This window comes from Centruroides sculpturatus, unplaced genomic scaffold, assembly GCF_000671375.1.
Source record: "Centruroides sculpturatus isolate CEXI.00-Female unplaced genomic scaffold, Cexi_2.0 scaffold1345, whole genome shotgun sequence".
NCBI lineage: Eukaryota > Metazoa > Arthropoda > Arachnida > Scorpiones > Buthidae > Centruroides > Centruroides sculpturatus.
In genome coordinates, this window is record NW_019385916.1 from 38,394 (window position 1) to 55,916 (window position 17,523).

Genomic DNA, 17,523 nt, shown 5'->3' on the forward strand with positions numbered 1-17,523 from the left:
GAAGAGCTTGGTGAAATTAGAGAAGATAAATAACTAAAACATATATATATATATATATCCAGTAAATTTTATTTAAATTGAAGGTGATGTTTAATTATAAAGATTCATTAATATTTTATAATTTCTATTGTACTCATTATTAGTTGTTGGCATAATACCTAGAACAAAAAAATTAGGCTACCAAAATCTTTGGACAGAAATCAATTATTTGTGCTAGAGTAAAAATCTGGAAGCATAGGCAAAAGATCATATACTTAGAAAAATGGAAAAGATTGTGCAAGTTTTAACACTTTTAAAAGATCTAAGATATTTATAATACTAGCAAATAAGCCCGGCATTGCTCAGGCAAAAAGTAATGATAGTGAAGATTAAGGTTATTACATTATAGCCAATCTTACCCGTTTTCACAGAATGCAAGAATTAGTCCCCCTGTTTCCAGACTAATTAGAGAACTGTTAGATGGGTCTAAAAATACATTCAATTTCCCAAAACAACGCCAAAAAAAAACGCATGTGCGCCTGTTAATCGTGCATGCCGCTTTCTCTTAACACTTCCCCCCCACGGGGAATTATGAAAAATCCCTTCTTAGTTTACGCACCCTATTAAAATGCAATCAAAAATGCAAAAAACCACATCTAAAATAGTACAGTAGAAGCAGAGTTCTTCAAGTCAAGCCTTAATCCTCTCCCTCTCCCTGTGGGGGGAATTTCGAAAAATCCCTTCTTAGTGTACGTTCCCTAACTGAGTATCAACTTTCAACTCCTATCCATTTGGTCTCTGCGCTTATTATTATTATCAACCCATCTTGATTGTATAGATATAGGATTCACATTTTCTTAGTCTTTGTGTATGCAGAACCATAATGAATATATATTATTATATAATGTTTTTTTTATTACATTTTAGTGTTGATATTATTTTTTTCTTTTTGGCTACTGATGCTTAGTCCTTATAATCCATTTAGTTTTTACTGAACAATTAAGATGTAACATTTGTTTGAAGAGCATTACAACTCAAAAATTGTGTATTCTTTCATAAAACATAAAAATACAACTACTATGAAATTTATGAAAGAATAAATGTTGATTTTTGAGTTATGATACTCTTCTACATTACTTTTTAAAATATTAATGTTTATTTGTTATACAAAACAATTATAAGTGATTTGTCTTTGTAGAAAACATACAAAATAAATTTTTATATTTATATATGGTGAACATCCTACTAACTTGGACTAATAGGGGGTGGAGACTGTCAGTGTTTTCTCAGATAATATGAATGTACAGTACAGTAATTTAATATAAGCTCTGTACAGAAGTTTTAATGAGCTGAGATTATACTTCTGAATTTATATTCACAGAAAATAAGCTCAAAAAATTCAGTCTACATCAATGCACAATCTAACTTACCGAGTACAGTAATATAATGCACAGTATTGCAAAGATCTCTGGATGCTGAAAACACTTGTTAATTATGATTTTTCTGTTTTGAAGAAATTTTAAATAACTCAATTTTTTTCAAAATAGTAATCAGGAAGTTACTGTAAATAGAAAAACTTATATGTATCTGCAATTACTGTTCTGTCCACTTAAGTTTTTTGATATTTTTGGTCATTTGTAGAAAGTATTAATTGTACTGTTGGAATCATTAATCTGGTTGTACAGTTTTTTTTTAATTTTCTGATGATTTTGAAATAATTGAAGAAAGTTTATTAAAGTTACATAACATCAAATTTAAATTTCTAACTGTATTGTCTAATAAATCAAATCAGTATTCTGACTAATTGTTGTGTATCTAAATTACATTGTTTTTTTTATTAGAAAAGTGTATAATATTATAATGTGTTTCACTTGCATTGTTTTTGTTTTTTTGATTTTATAATTTTAGTTACATTTTTGGGCTTTCCTGTTTTGAAATTAGTTTACTAGTTAGTTAGTTAGATATGTTCACATAGAAAACTAACTAAAACTTTTTATCTGATTCTTATAACTTAATATGAATATTATATAATTAACAGTTAATCACTTAATTATTATTTTCTATTAGTAATGTTAATAATCAGAAAATTTAATCTGTTTGCAACTTAAATAATTTTTAATTTAAGTCTTTTTCCTGAAACATACACTATTTGTTACAAATTTTAAATGCACTAAATCTATCATTTATTTATGGTAAATTAGGTTATAGTGACTTTGTCCATTGATATTACATGAAGGTTAATTGTTATACTCTAAATTTCATCTATTGTATACCATCTGCAGTTCATGCTGAAAGTATTTTTTGAACTTCCTTTTGGAATAAGCATGTCAAATGTGTGGACCCTTTGTTCCAAGACCAGCAGACAACAAATAAAGTAGATAAGCAACAGTTTCAAGAGTCAATAATTTCTGGTTTACTAATCAGAAATCAAAATATTTGAACTCAAGGACAATGAATGATGATGATCTCTGCAGGATAAAGAACAAAACTTCTTTACTTGCATGTTTATCTCTACCACAAAATTATCTGATTCATGCTGAACTATTTTTGTTTTTGTATAGCAGACTATCCTGGCAAAACTGATTATCCAAAGTTGTTACCTTTTTAGTGTTTTTGTTATTTGTTGTTTTTAATTGAATTTGTGAAGATTTTGTTGTTTTAATCGTATGGTTTGTACACATGCCACCAGAAATTGTTGTCCTTGAATGATTGAAAGACCTTTAAAAGTGTTATATCAATGAGCAAAATGCCACACACTTCATTGCCAGAATCTGACTGACTCCAAATGAATTTATTAGAGAGAATGAATCATTACTTTCTTGAAGAACATCCAGTTCTCAAAGTTGCATCTCTTTTTTAATGATAAGATGGACAAAAGATTTCCACATTTTGAAAGTAATTTCACTTATGTGAAAAAATTATTCAATGACATTTTAAATGTAATATTATTCCAAGCCACAGATCCTTTTGATTCCAAGTCAAGCCAATTGGGCTTAGTTCAGCATGGTATGGCAGAAGCTGAAGTACTTTATGGCCAGCAGCAGCTGTATTACCTATTTGACAGTTAGTGTAGTGTACCTGTGCTATTATTTGTACCAAAATCATCAGTTCAAGTTTCTGACTAATTGCTTCAGTTTTTCTGGATGCCAACATTTGCCTTTTGTTTTGATTTAGCATAAATTTGCATTTATTACAAACTTATCATACAGAAACTTTATAGGCAAATGGTAAAAAAAAGATTTTATTTATTACAGAATATGTATTTTGGGTATTACACCCCTCATCAGTTCTTATTTACAGATGCATGATAGATTTCAGTAAGAATTGTTGAGTGGTGTAACACCCAAAATGCATATTCTGTAACAAATAAAAACTTTTTTACCATTTGCCTGTAAAGTTTGATAGAACAAGAAGCTATAGAAACAGTATTTACCTTTCTCTGTGAGCCATTTTCTGATATCTTTCTTCCATGCATTTGTAGGGATTTTAAAACTAGCTTCTCAAATTATTAGAGCTAATAAAAAAAATCAATAACCTTTAAATGCCAGTAACATAAATTTAATGACAACATCAAACATTTTTGGCCTTATCCAAGACCGGCTTCAGGTTTTTAACAAAAATTCCAAAATGGAATGCTTGGACCAAAGATATTTGAAAACTTTTTTTTTTAAATTTTGAACAACACAACATATACAAAAATTCGTATGATAGATATTTATGATGTTCAAAATTAAAAAAAAAAAAAAAAATAGTTTTCAAATATATCTTTGGTCTAAGCATTCCATTTTGGAATTTTTGTTAAAAACCTGAAGCAGGTCTTGGATAAGGCCGGAAACGTTCACTGTTTTCATTAAATTTATGTTTCTGGTGTAGGGATTCCCCCTCCTCCTCTGACCTTATACTGTGGTAGGAAGCATTGTCTATTACAATCACACTTAATGGTGGAAATTTTTGCAACTTGAAAACTTTTTTAAATAGATGCCATTCACATCCTGATGACCACTTGTATTTTTCGACTGGAACAGGAGAGCACCCTCTGCAAAGCCTTCCTTGCTTTTACAGTGAGTACAAATCAGGCAATTGCCTTACCATATGGCTCTTTCAGGCAAATCTCAAAAATGCATCCTTACCAGATTTCATAGTTTATCTTGACACTGTGTTGCCAGCATCTACTAAGTTTCATAAGTGAAAATATCTTTCTTCCTTCTGAATGATACTGCTGAATTTGTCTGAGATATCTGTCTCCAAGCTAAAATTTCATATTTATTGGTCAATGCAGAATCTTTCTTGTGATGTCTTTTTGGAAATGATTGGCAAATCAGTCATCATTTACATCATTCAGTATTTTAATATCAGTGGCTTGTTTCTGGATAAATACTTATGTACAATACTTCACACTGTAGTGCAAGTGAAACTGTCGCACTTCACATCACATCTTTCAGCTCCAGATTTCTGAGGCCTTTTCTTGCTTGGCATTCAAAGATTTCCATCTGCCACATGTCATTGTTCTTTGTGGCAAAGATGGCAAAAGATTCCACACTGTCAGTTTTGTGGTTTCTTCAACAGTTTCTTCTATGCTTCATTGGATTAGCTTCCCTAATGTATGAATATATGTTTAGGACAACTTGCTTTGTTTGACTTCTAATAGTCTGTCCTTTACAATTAGCTTTAAAATAACAATGAGAAATATCTACTGAAGGCAGTAGCATAATTACACTGTTAGTTTGTCATTTTCCAAAAGATCACTGTTTGCACTGCATCAAAAGTAAAGGATCATATCTTCAGTATTTTGTTCATTTCAAGAAAAACACATTTTTCTTGAGGCTTCTCAAACTTTTAATTGAGTTTAAATATATATTTTATAACACCAAACAAAAAAGGAAACAGATTGAACTTAACACCAAACAATCAAAAGAAAATTTTAAAAATTGAATTTATCTATTTAAATTTGGTGTTTCTAGACAACACTTTTAGACAGAACAACAAGAATATCATAATCTACTTGAATATATAAAATACTTAGCTTAAAATTGTCAATGCTTTTTTCCCCCATCATGAAAAAAATCAAAATAGAAACAACAGACAATGGACAAAATGTTTGACAAATGCTATGCAGAAAATGTAATGGTAATTCTCATCATTCAGTACCATATTTTACTGAGAACACATAATTTGATACCTACAGACTGGCTTTGATCTTTATTCTGTGTGGATTATAAATGGTTTAATAATTATAGAATTTGTATTTTGTATATAAATATATTTAATATAAACTATCTAAATGATTGATATACAGTATTTGCCTGTAACACCTTATTTATTAAAATGTTTATATAAACTTTTATATTAACAATATTTGTTATACTTTTAGTGATTTATTTGTTAATCAAAATTTTATATAATTTAATAAAGCAATTATTCACATGTCTTAATTTATTTAATAGCCACCGCCACCTGGAATGTCTCCAAATGCTGCTCAATTAGCAATGATGCAAGGTAGTTCAGTAGTCCTTGGTCAGCAGAAATCCAGCTTTCTCACTGGAGGTAGCAGTGGAGGATATACCTTCTGGTAGGATGAAAAATTAAAAGAATTATCAACTAAACAAACCTCAGTCTGGGGGCTCATTCCTTTCTTAAATAAATCAGAGGAGCAAGGTTAAGAAATCAGAAGCACATTCTAGTGCATATGCCTTTATTTTAAAAAGAACAAATATCTGAAGCTAGTATGAGTAATAATTGAAATTTTTTCTTTATTGTGCCCCCAATGATTGTGGTGAGAACTGGTGATAATCTGTATACTCTGATGTAGAGGCTGGAATTTATATATATACTTCACAGCCTTTTTTATTTACCATGTAAAAGAAGTACAGCCACAGCTATACAATAAAATTGTAAAGTTTAGTTACAGAAATTTTGTTTTTCCAAATTACTCAATTATGAATGAATCAAATTACCAAATCATAATTTTTTGGGGGGAAATTATTGCATTTTAGTGAAAGATTCAGTTAAATCAAATCTATTATTTAAATCTGAAAACTGCTGTTATAAAACAATGAAAACATGCTTTTAGGAGATAAGGAGAGTTTTCAGAAGAGAGCTTTGGACAACCAAAACAAAATTCTAGCTATATAACTTTTTTGATATTGCACTTAACACAGGCTTTTCTTATTAATTTAAATAGATTTCATATTTAAACTTTAAAGTATATCTAGTAAAGCAAAGGGAACATTTTTGAAAATTATGAACAGTGAATGAACTGTAAATCTCATGGAACTTATTCTAGTAGTAGTAATAGTATTAATTAAAAATTTGATTTGCTTGTATGTAATTAAAGTTTGCTAGACAAAATTGCATAAAAATTTTTGAAATGGTTACTGGCTTTTAAAATATGGTTTGTAAAACAGTCTAGATCTAATTGACATATGCTATTACCTTCATATCAAGTTGTTTTTGTGCATTAGTACTAGTCTAATATGAATTAATTCTCAAAATCAATCAAGTTGTTGTTGAACTGATAAAACAAACTAGTATGAACCAAAGAATGTTTTGGTTATATATATATTTAAATTACCAAAACATAACTTTATAAAATTCTTCCTCTTAAAACATATTTAAATGGATTAAATATATTTAGTCATAATTCATACAATTGCCTTCTGGATTGAACTTTTACTAAAATTTCATGTAGAATTTAATGATTTTCAGTATGCTGCTTCTCAAATCTTGTCAGATATACTGTATATTTGTCATTTTAGTTATATGATAAAGTTCAATAGTCTTTAGTTAGATTAATTAAAAACTTCTTTAAAATAGTCAAAATTTACATATATAACATCATTTTAAATAAATCTTTTAATGAAAAAATAAAAGTTTATCTTGATCAGAACATTTAATTTGTAAATTTTAAGTTCTACAAACTATGCTTCTTTGAAAATTTGTAGAAAATAGTTAAAATTTAACTACAAATAATGTCCATTATGGATTGTTCTGATGCCATCTTTATCTACAGTTCTTTGCTTATAAATAAAGTTGAGACTCCCAAACAAATATTTAAGCCAAAAATCCTGATTAAATCAAAAACAACACAAAACTCTCCTCTTAACACTGTATTGATATGTAATCACAGTATTGTCTTGTTTTACATGGGGTTGTGTGTCAGCAGACACTGCTTAAATTTGTGGTCCATCTCAAGTGGTGCCTCGACAGTTATGTAACCATTTATAATTAACAGAAAAACATTAAAGTGTGTTTAAAACAGTTTACTTATGTTTTTACTATAATGAATAACATTTTAGTCTGATAATTTGAATATACAAAGCAAAATTGTATTATATTTATTGAGTATCCACTTGAGAAAAATACACTTAAACCACGTTATTCACCACAGTGAATAGAATTCAATTTGCTATGTTTGGAAGAATCTGGAGAAGACAGAGGAACTTGTCTATATTTTTAAAATAATCCTGTAATGCTGCCATGTTTCTACATCATATTGTAGAAATATTGTAATTCTAATAACTAACGTACATGATTTACGAAAACAATAATCGTGATTTACAAAAAACATTTTTAGACTGGGTTTACTTTATAACAGTGTTAATAAGATTATTAAATAGCAATTTTGATTAGTTGATGTTATGCAGTGCATTTTTCTTAATGACTTCATTATTATAAAGATTTTAAAAAATTCATATTTTTTAAAAATTAAAGGAGCATTATAAGGAAAAATTTTCACATACAGATGTAATTTCATAAAATTGATATCTTTATGCAAATGTAAATTAATGAACTTTGATATAATTTGAACATTTGGCAAACATTTTTTTAGTTTCATTAACTGAGAAAAAGAAATCAGTAAAACATTCATTTGCATCATACACTGGATATTTCAGAAAAGATTTTGCACAGCTTTCAGAATGTATAAATAACTTTGAATTTTTTGGAAGAATTTAATACAATACAATTTGTGATAAAAGATTAAAAAAAATGGTTTTAATAAATAACATATTTACTTGATTCTAAGACTCATCATTATTTTGAAATTACATTTTAAGATTTAAGAAGGGAAAACTTTCAAAAAGAATCAATTTTTATTAAGTAACAAATTTAAAAAAAGCCATGAAATAGATCCAAGTTAACCAAACTGCAGTTTTTCTAGACCCTTACTCCAGTCCTGTATACTTACACAATTTCTCTTGATAAATTTTACAAAAATTTACTTTATGAAACAATAGGAAAAATGGAGTTGATAGAATTGCATGATGATGGCCTTAAAATATTTTACAAATTGCAAGTTGATCAATGAATTTGGGAAACATATTCCTAAAATAAAATGCGAACATTTTTAATTTTTTCTTTATCACTAAGTTATCAGTAATTTATTCAAAAAACAAATTATAAGAAATAATTACAAATAATAACAACTACATATCAGAGAAGAAAACTGATCCATTCAACACAATTAAGTGTAGAATAAACTCCAAATATCCCATGTTTTGGTATGTTACAAAATTAATATTCATTGAGTCTATAATTTACTCTGGTAGACCATGACCACACAAAGCACAATTGACACACTAGATTATTCTCACTGTAACCAGATTTAATACAGTTGAGCAGTGTTTTTCAACCTGTGGGTTGCGGGTAAAAGAAAAAGACAAGTGTTTATAGGTCCTACACTACAATAAAAAAACTACAATCTCAGTGAGAAGGCTGTGCTTGTTTATTTTAGAGTACAATTGGTTTTTTTATCAATATTTAGGTCTCAACAGAAAGAAACTTAAATACAGTGAAAACTGCTTAGGCGACCACCTGCATTCGACGGGCACCTGTCAAAACGGGCAAAAATTTCTGGCACGGAATAGTTTATCCATAGTCTTCGTATAAGTTTCCTGTACTAAACGACCACCTGTGTAACGCGACCGCGAGCATCGATTTTTGGTCCGAAACAACATACAACACCTGTAATAAGCGACCACTTTCGCGAATGTATCTGGTCTAAACTATTGTAAGAACCCATCTCAACAACGTTTCCACCTCCTAATATAATGAATTAGTCTAAACTCTCGTTCGAACCCATCCCGGGCACTTCTCCCACCCTCGAAATTAGGTGCAGGTGTTAATAAATTAGTCTAGCAACAAAGGAAATTCATTTCAGTTTGTTGGAAAATGTCCGAAATGCAAAGTGCTGTCGTTAGAAGATCGTATTAAAGTTATCACAACAGCAATTAGCGGCGAAGTTTAACTGTGGGAAAACAAAATTTATTTTACCCTAGACCTACAGTATTTTCCTTGGGGGTGTAAAATATTGTACACGATACAATTAATCGGCTGATCTCATCGTTTGATAAAATCTATTTTTATTTATTTATTTTGAAGCTCATATACAGTACACGTGCGATAAATAGTTTCTGTATCAACCTACCTTATTTCCACGATATTTTTAGAAAAATAATATCCAAGTAATTTTCGCAGGCAAAATATTCAAAAAACAATAAACGCATTAATGCAAAAATCAGTTTTACTTCCTTTTTCGATTCCGCGATTGTAATGAAATCGTATAATGAGAAAAAATAATAAAATCGTTTTATTATTAATTAATAATTTTTCTTATTGTACTTAATTAATTAAGAAAATATTAAATATTAAAAAAAACAGTATTTTTAAAGTTAAAATAAGATTAAACTAACGAAAACCAAAAGCAAAGTGATGGAGAGATAGGACGCGCTTGTATATTGATGACGTAATACACGTAACTGAGGAGCGAACGAAAAGAACCGAGTCGAATTAATTAAGTCGGAAAAAAGAAAGTGTGCATTATAATCGAGAAAATGCGAGTATTGTATTAATCTTTAAAATATTGGTGTTAAATCTGTCTTATAATATCATGACGACTCCTGTAAATCGGGTTATCCGATAAGAATAAAATACAATACCAATATAGCCCTATCGTTGAAAAAATTCGCTTATTTTTGCTCACCTCGAGTTTTGCTTAGTAGAAATGGCTAAAAAGTGCGCAAAATACGTACGGAAATACGTTATTACAGGACCACCTGTATTGGACGACCACCTGTCTAAAAGACCATTTTTTGAAGGAACCGTGGGTGGTCGCCATAGACAGGTTTTACTGTATTTAATATTATTATTATATCTCAAAAATTGCTTTAATACAATCAGCTTGTCATAACACATTACAACCAAAAGCTTTACTTTTTCTCCTGAAACTCATACAAGTTTATGAAGAGTATAAGCAGGTTGAAAAATCAACCATTTTTTAGAGAGAGCTCTAAATAAATTTGAAAGTTTAACTTACTCAACCAAACGAAGCGAAAGGATTGTAATATAAAAATTAAAAAATTTTCATCCTGGTGGAGTCTTTTTCTTTCTTTTCTTCTCTGGCCAGTAATAAAATACTCCTGGAGAAATTGTAGAAAATATTCATCAGGATTCGAGAGGACGGTTGCTATCTTGGTCCGTCACCAATATCAAGTTAATAAATTTTTGTTGTCAATCCATTCTTTATAAACATTTATATTCTTCAAACCGTATTCAAAATTCATTAAAACCAACAGTAGCTAGTGATGTTTTTGTTTCTCATTAATACATCGCTACATCGCAATGACGTTAAATATTTGCGAGCGAAAGTCTCTGAAACGATTGGTTTGCTAGCGGGATATTCAGAAGGCAAGCGTGTGTCACGGACACATTTGAACATCGATGTTTGGCTGGGTATATTCGGCGCTTTCTCCCGAGATGACTGCGCTAAACACCAAACATCCCGCTGGCAAACGCACTGAAATCTCACCTGGATTAATGTTCGATTTCTGAATCGAATGTTTTCAACAATGGAACACTAATAATAAAATTGAACAATATTATTCTTTGTTGCGTTTTATTAGATTAAAAAAAATTATGTAACTTTATGTTTAGATTAGCAGACCCCGTCACGCGTTGTTGTGGCTCAAAATGTATCTATTATAAATTTATAACACTTCCCCCATGGGGGGAAAATTTTTCGAAAAATTTCTTCTTAGTGTACATTCTGTTGACGTATCCTATTAAAATGCAATCAAAAACGCAAAAACCCGCATCTAAAATAGTATAAATAGAAGCAGAGTTCTTTACGGTAAGCCTTAATCCTAATCATCTCCCTTCAGTGGGGTTGAATTTCGACACGTATCTAATATATAATCGAGACGAGTTAATAATAATAATAATAATCAGCGCAGAGCCCAAATGGTTAGGAGTTGAAAGTTGAAATTTGGTAGACAGTTACGGTACGTTAGGAGAACGCACATTAAGAAGGGATTTTTCGAAATTCCTCCCCACGGGGGAGAGTTACAGGATTAAGGCTTAACACTTCCATCAACAATGGAAGTGTTAAGTAACAATGGAAGTGTTAANTTATTTTTAGACTATATTAATATGAAATAAAATTATATCTTGAGGTTATAGAATCAAATGAACGAGGTCAGTGCTTTAATCTCGTTAGTAAGATGGCATTTGCAATGCATTCGCTTTTAGTATAAAAAATTGGATTTAGAAAATTTAGTTTGCTCATACATTTTAAGTACATTTAACGATGTTGGAAAATGATAATAAATCGAAGATAAAGATTCCTCATGAAGTTTCACAGTACGCAGATCAGAATTTTTCGGTCGGCCGAATGTCCGTGCATCTTTGGAAGCAGCTACCGCTCTTGGGGATCCGGGATTGAATCCGTACGGATCGAAACCTACAATAACTTATCGGGGAACGGTCTGTCTGGATATGTCGACTCTTGTTTGTCACCACGTTCTGATGGTACTCACTTTTTTGGTCTGGCCGAAATAATGATGGACATTTGATAAAGAAGGTCGTCTTACAAGTTTGTGCCATCAATAAAGACAGAGGCTTGTTTCATTCTCTTAGTGAATGATTTGTTTGGGTGAAGAGGGACGGGTTCTGATGCTGTTTTCTTTACACCAGTGGTTTCCAATTAGTTTTTCCTGCGTACCACTTCAAGAAAGAGCTCAAACTCTCGTACCCCTTATAGCAGAAATTCATATTAATCCATACTAATATAAATTCGAAGGTAATTCTGGCTGTCTGCCTATTACCTTTTCACGTCTAAACCACTGAACAGGTTTTAATAAAATTTGACACAGAGATAGCTTACATGTTGGAGATGGACATGGGCTACATTTTACTGAGGGAAAATATATTACTCCCACGAGAAAATTCGATATAATGCGGGCGAAGCTGTGGGTAGACAGCTACTGATAAATAGAATAAGTCTTTTTTTTACATTTATTACCTTTAAAATACAATTCTAATAATGAAAATAACATAAGGTTATTTAATTTTAATGTGACATATGTGTACGATTTTCTTTGAAAATCTGGTTGCTTTTTGGTCAGCTTCAGTCTCAAGTCATCTTCGAGTTGAAGTCGATGATGATGTTTACTTTTCATGTTTGTCATGGCCGAAAATCCGCTCTTACAGAGGTATATTGTGCAAAATGGTAGAAAATATTTTATTGCAGCTTTGTTGACATGATAATAATGATAATTGTACAATTTTTGTTTCTTGCACAAGAATTTCATTTAGATATTGTCACAAATGCATTTTTTTGATGAAATTTCGAGAATATTTTTAGTTATGAATAAACGAATTTGTGCATTCGACTTCATGTTGTAAATTGCCGAATTTTTGATGGTTTACCCATTATTTTTTTGATTGCTTCATCTCATGCATTTAAATTTTAAATCGACCGATTTTAGATTGCTGCGCGTACCCCTTCACGTAATTTCGCGTACCCCCAGGGCTACGCGAAATTACGTGAAGGGGTAACACTAATTGAGAACCATTGCTTTACACTATTTGTGCTGTTTAAATTCTGAAAATCGGTAATATTTCGTGATGTATGATCTCACCTCTCGCACCACTTTTGCACTTCAAAATAATATTTTCGTGGTATTCAATAAGGCTCTATAGAGGAAAGCCGTCAAGTAAGCGAGAGAACGAACCAATGATCGGCTTAACAAAGCGAACGTTACTGTACTGGAATTAGAACACTTTATTTAAATTCATACGCATTATCCCAACAAAATATGAGTATCGTCCTCATTCACTGTTTTTCCCCGCCTACGTATTCAGTTTTATGAAGCTCGGTCTATTCTTTTCCGAGATAGCGATATTTTTCTTTTCACTTAAAAATTCCTTCTCCAGTGAAAAAAGTTACGTTTTACGAAATGTCCGCTAGGGACGTGCTCGTCTTTATGTTCGTCATTTTAATTATAATTTTGACGTGAATACGTCGTTAAATTTGCTTCTTTAGTGGGAGGCAATTCAGAAAACTGATGATAACATAATCGGGGGATACAGTTTGGCATTGCAGCTACATATCTATCATATACATCCGAAATTTAATTTCACCACTCGATAGTTAAAGGATCAAAGAATTTATTACGTTGAGTGGGGATTGTGATGCATCGCGCGCGGCGGAGGGGGAAGCGCCGCCATTTTGTGGTCGTTTCGCCGCGTCACATATTTTCCGTTTAGTATACATTTTGACTCGGAGAAGCTACGAAACTCGTTTCAATTTACAGCTTTCATTAATATTTATCGATTGCGTACACAAAACATTAGTATGGAATAGTTATGGTGAATATATATGGTGTTAAAGTTAAAAATTAAGAAAACTTAATGCAATGTCGGCCTGTAGTCGTCGAAAAGCCAAATCAAAATATAGAAATCGTATATGGTTGGAAAGGGCTTCTCAAGAGCAATCCATACCCATAAAACACCATATGATAGAGTGAAGCGGTGCCGGGAACGTAAAAAAACATGGAGATCCGAAGGACTTCTTACTGTTAAGGGATGATTATGACATACATATAATACGCTCAAAGAAAATATTACCCGTTAACATACACGTATTCACGTAAAACACACGGTCGTGTCCCCGACACTTGTAATTATTTAAATTACATTAATCTATATTAATATAATGTTCGAACCCTGGATTAGAGGATCCAGTTCTGCTTCTGGAACTGGAACTGTTGGAACTGATTCGAGTGTAAAACTATTCCGACCGAACGGTTTCTCGGAACTGCTTAGTCTGTTGGACTCGACGGTTTCTCTTCGGTTATATATATATATAATAAAATGCAGTAAGACCCCGCTTAACGAGAGGGATGCGTTCTTAGACGACAAAGCGCTAAACGAAACAGCGTTAAACGAGGTCATTTTAACAGAGTAAATGAGGGGGACACGCGACCAAAAATTAAAAAATTTTACTTTAATTTTAAGTTATTTTTATATTAACTTGTATAATAATATATGTTAAATAACACTTCTGTGTATAAACATATGCACACAGAAATCTAAAGTTTATTTTTTTGTGATGGACCTGGCTTTTCTGAAATTTATGCTTTTTGTGATAAAGTCAAGTAGTTTCATTTGTCGATATTTTTCCTTTCCATAAGCAAGTGTTGGTAGTGGAAGAGCGCATTCAAAACGCCTCGTTTTGCTTTTGCACTCTTCAAAATCTGAATCATTCGTAACAATTTAATGAACGATTTCGGTTAGCTTTTACTAAGGAAAACTGTAGAGAAATTTTTTGGGTTTTTCGTTTTCAGAATCTCTATTTTTCAGTTCTACATGAATTCCTTGTTCTGCCAGTTCTGGAAGGTTGTTGATAAGGCTCTTACCAGAAACCTGCAGTAACTCCTCAATATTCACCTCGTCTATATCTCCTAATCTTGCTGTACCGATTAGGTTGACAATTTGGTCAACTTAACGATACAGCAATAGGCTCTTCTCGTTAAGAATTCTTGGACACCTTCAGCCATAACTTCTTTCACACTCCATTAATGCATTTATCAGTTAATTCTTGCCAAGCGAAGTCGATATTGCCTATGGCATCCATGATGTTATATTTTTTTCCAAAATTGCACCAAACAAACATAGTTTTAAGGAAAGTACAGCGCTACGACAAATTGCCACCTTTTGCTGATTGGTTCGTATTTGGGAATAATCAATGAAATGCCGCGATAATTTGTGTCAGCGTAAATTTTGAGTTTTTTTTTAGGCTTCGAGCAGACTGCATTATATCGAATCTGCGTTAATCGAGGCAGCATTAAGCGGCTTTACTGTATTTATGTCTCTGTTAGCTTTCTGGTCAGTCTTCAAATTTTTCTTACTTATTCTCTGAGACTCTGAGGAAAATATAGAATACCATTAGACCTGGACACCCCGCTCCTCTTTTGATTTCATCCCCTTATTAACTCCTAAACCCGATTTGTATCGAAATTTTTATTCTTATTCTCTGGGATTCTGGGGAAAAATTTAGACTTCCATAAAATATGAACGCCTCCAATCTCTTCCTAATTTAATCTCGATACTTAGTGACAACCATAACAATGGTAAGCTAAAATAACCAAACTTGTATTATAGTTTTCATTTTAACGTTTATTTTTTTACCTTTTAACCGGGCAATGCTGAACATATCTACTAGTCTATATAGTAAATGAGGATGTTTGTTTCTTTTTTCGCTATACACTCTTAGGCTGTTCGATTAATTTTGCTACGAAACTCGGAAGATAAGTTCAAATACTTCTAATTTACACAATGTCATAAGTATCACCCCAAAATATCAATTGGATTTCTATATATCAGTTAATTTCTCTCTACATTTGATTGCTTGCTTTACATGAAGCGCCATCTACTGAACAATTTAACAAAATAATTAATTTTATATAATTCTTACTAAAAAGGAAAGAATTTTAAAAAATATACATTATATTCACTGAATTACTGCGACAGGTAGCACATAGACTTGCCTGCATGGAGTAGTGTTTTATCCCTGTACGTCATACGTTTCCTGTTAGCAATAGAGTCGTGCCGGTTATGTATCTAACTTTGTTCGAGGAAAAATTTTTGAATTGAAATAACGTGACTTGCAGTAAAATCGAAAGTTCATATATAGTTAATCTGGTCCTCTTTCTCTTACGAATTTCATGTCTGGTCTCGACTTTCATCTATCTATTCATCTATAATCCGTTCTAGAGATTAAGGAAGGGCAGAGACAGACGGACGACAGTGGGAATTTATAGTTCTGCAATTTTTTCAAATTGCAGCCCGATAATTTTTCTATAAACGCAACATTTACGAGAACATATTTCCCACGTTGTTTATACAATCTGTTGAGAAAATTTAAATATGATTTATCACATAAAAGAATTATTCCAGCATTTTTACAAGTTTTTTATTTAAACAAGTCTTAAATGAAGTCTTTCCGACGTTAATTAATTAAGGTTAGCAACTTCCATCACATGTGAGCCATCACAACTTATCCAACACGGATCACTTTTCAAAAATTAATAGTAAACCGTATTAATTAGTAATCGTTGAGCAACCTCACTCCCAGGAAGTGGTCAACGACTACTTTTGGTCGAATTTCTTCGACCGTCTTCCGTAAATCTCTTCTTTCTATCGGACTGGCGGTATGATGGTATTCGAATAAGAAAATTACATAAAACAAAGTTACCGGCGAGCACAAAATGATTTAAGTGGTTTTCGAGAATGTCAAGCTTAAATATTTTGTCCGTTTTTTTTCCAAAATGTGATTTGTTAGCAGATTACAGTTTGATATTTCTTAGAGTTAACATTAAGATAAAATATTATATCTTAAAGATTTTATGATGTCATATTTTAAATTTCTGTCTTTTTGATCAATGAAATTGTGCCATTTCGTACCAACCGAGTATTGCGATAAACATGACATTGGTATGCCGAAATAACCAAACTCTTTATATTGTTTTCGTTTTAATATTTGTTGTATCATAGTATTTGATTTATATAACTAAAGGTTATCTTAGGTAAGGGTTTATCACACCGAATGACTAATCTAACGCATTTTAAAAATTATTTATTTCTCTACTACACAGAATTTAACGAATTTTTTAAACGTGTCAAATTGGGCACTCGGTGTGATAAATCCTTACGTAAGATAACCTTTGTAGTTGTATAAATCAAATACTATAATATAATATAATAGAAGGGTTAGAAGTACTAAATAATCTAATAATCTTAATCTTTGCTGTTTTTGTTTTTTGCCCGAGCAACGCCAGGCTCATCTGCTTGTATACTCATAAAGGAATAGTAACTTCTATAATATGTAGATATGTAGATACAGTCGACCTCCTATAACACGGGTTCCTATAGTTCGGATTCCTACATCACGGCGAAAAAATTGCGACAGTATTTGTACAAACATGCTAAAAAAATTCTTATAATTCGATAAAACGTCATCGCCGACTGGTGTCGCGACAGGATTGGTCGAATCTAGACCAATAGCGGATATTGCACAAACCGTTGAGTTTAAACGAGCAGCGGACCTACTAAAAACCATTTATTATTTAATGTCTATAAAAATTATATTTATATTAATGATGTCTCCAAAATTCAGCGAATTTTTCGCAAAAAAAATAATTTATCAGGAAGCACGCGAGCGCCATTCGATGACAAGCTCCACGACGAAAACAAGCTTAAGCAATGGCG

The 17,523-nt window shown here is 31.5% G+C and overlaps 3 long non-coding RNA genes across 3 annotated transcripts in view; 1 reads left to right on the plus strand and 2 right to left on the minus strand.

The window, feature by feature from the left end:
* LOC111612556 overlaps nt 1-5,890 on the plus strand; it is an 8,386-nt gene extending 2,496 nt beyond the window's left edge. Inside the window, exon 2 of the long non-coding RNA XR_002754624.1 lies at nt 5,424-5,890. This is a non-coding gene — a long non-coding RNA (uncharacterized LOC111612556). The remainder of the gene's footprint in view (nt 1-5,423) is intronic.
* LOC111612555 overlaps nt 1-10,817 on the minus strand; it is a 17,002-nt gene extending 6,185 nt beyond the window's left edge. Inside the window, exons 1-2 of the long non-coding RNA XR_002754623.1 lie at nt 10,292-10,817; nt 8,165-8,301 (exon numbers count right to left, since the gene is read on the minus strand). This is a non-coding gene — a long non-coding RNA (uncharacterized LOC111612555). The remainder of the gene's footprint in view (nt 1-8,164; nt 8,302-10,291) is intronic.
* LOC111612557 lies at nt 1,111-5,535 on the minus strand. The gene is made up of 4 exons (XR_002754625.1): nt 5,403-5,535; nt 5,163-5,183; nt 3,413-3,493; nt 1,111-1,540 (listed from the first exon to the last, which is right to left on the minus strand). It is a non-coding gene; the product is annotated as an uncharacterized LOC111612557 (long non-coding RNA).
* Nucleotides 10,818-17,523: the final 6,706 nt, after the last annotated feature.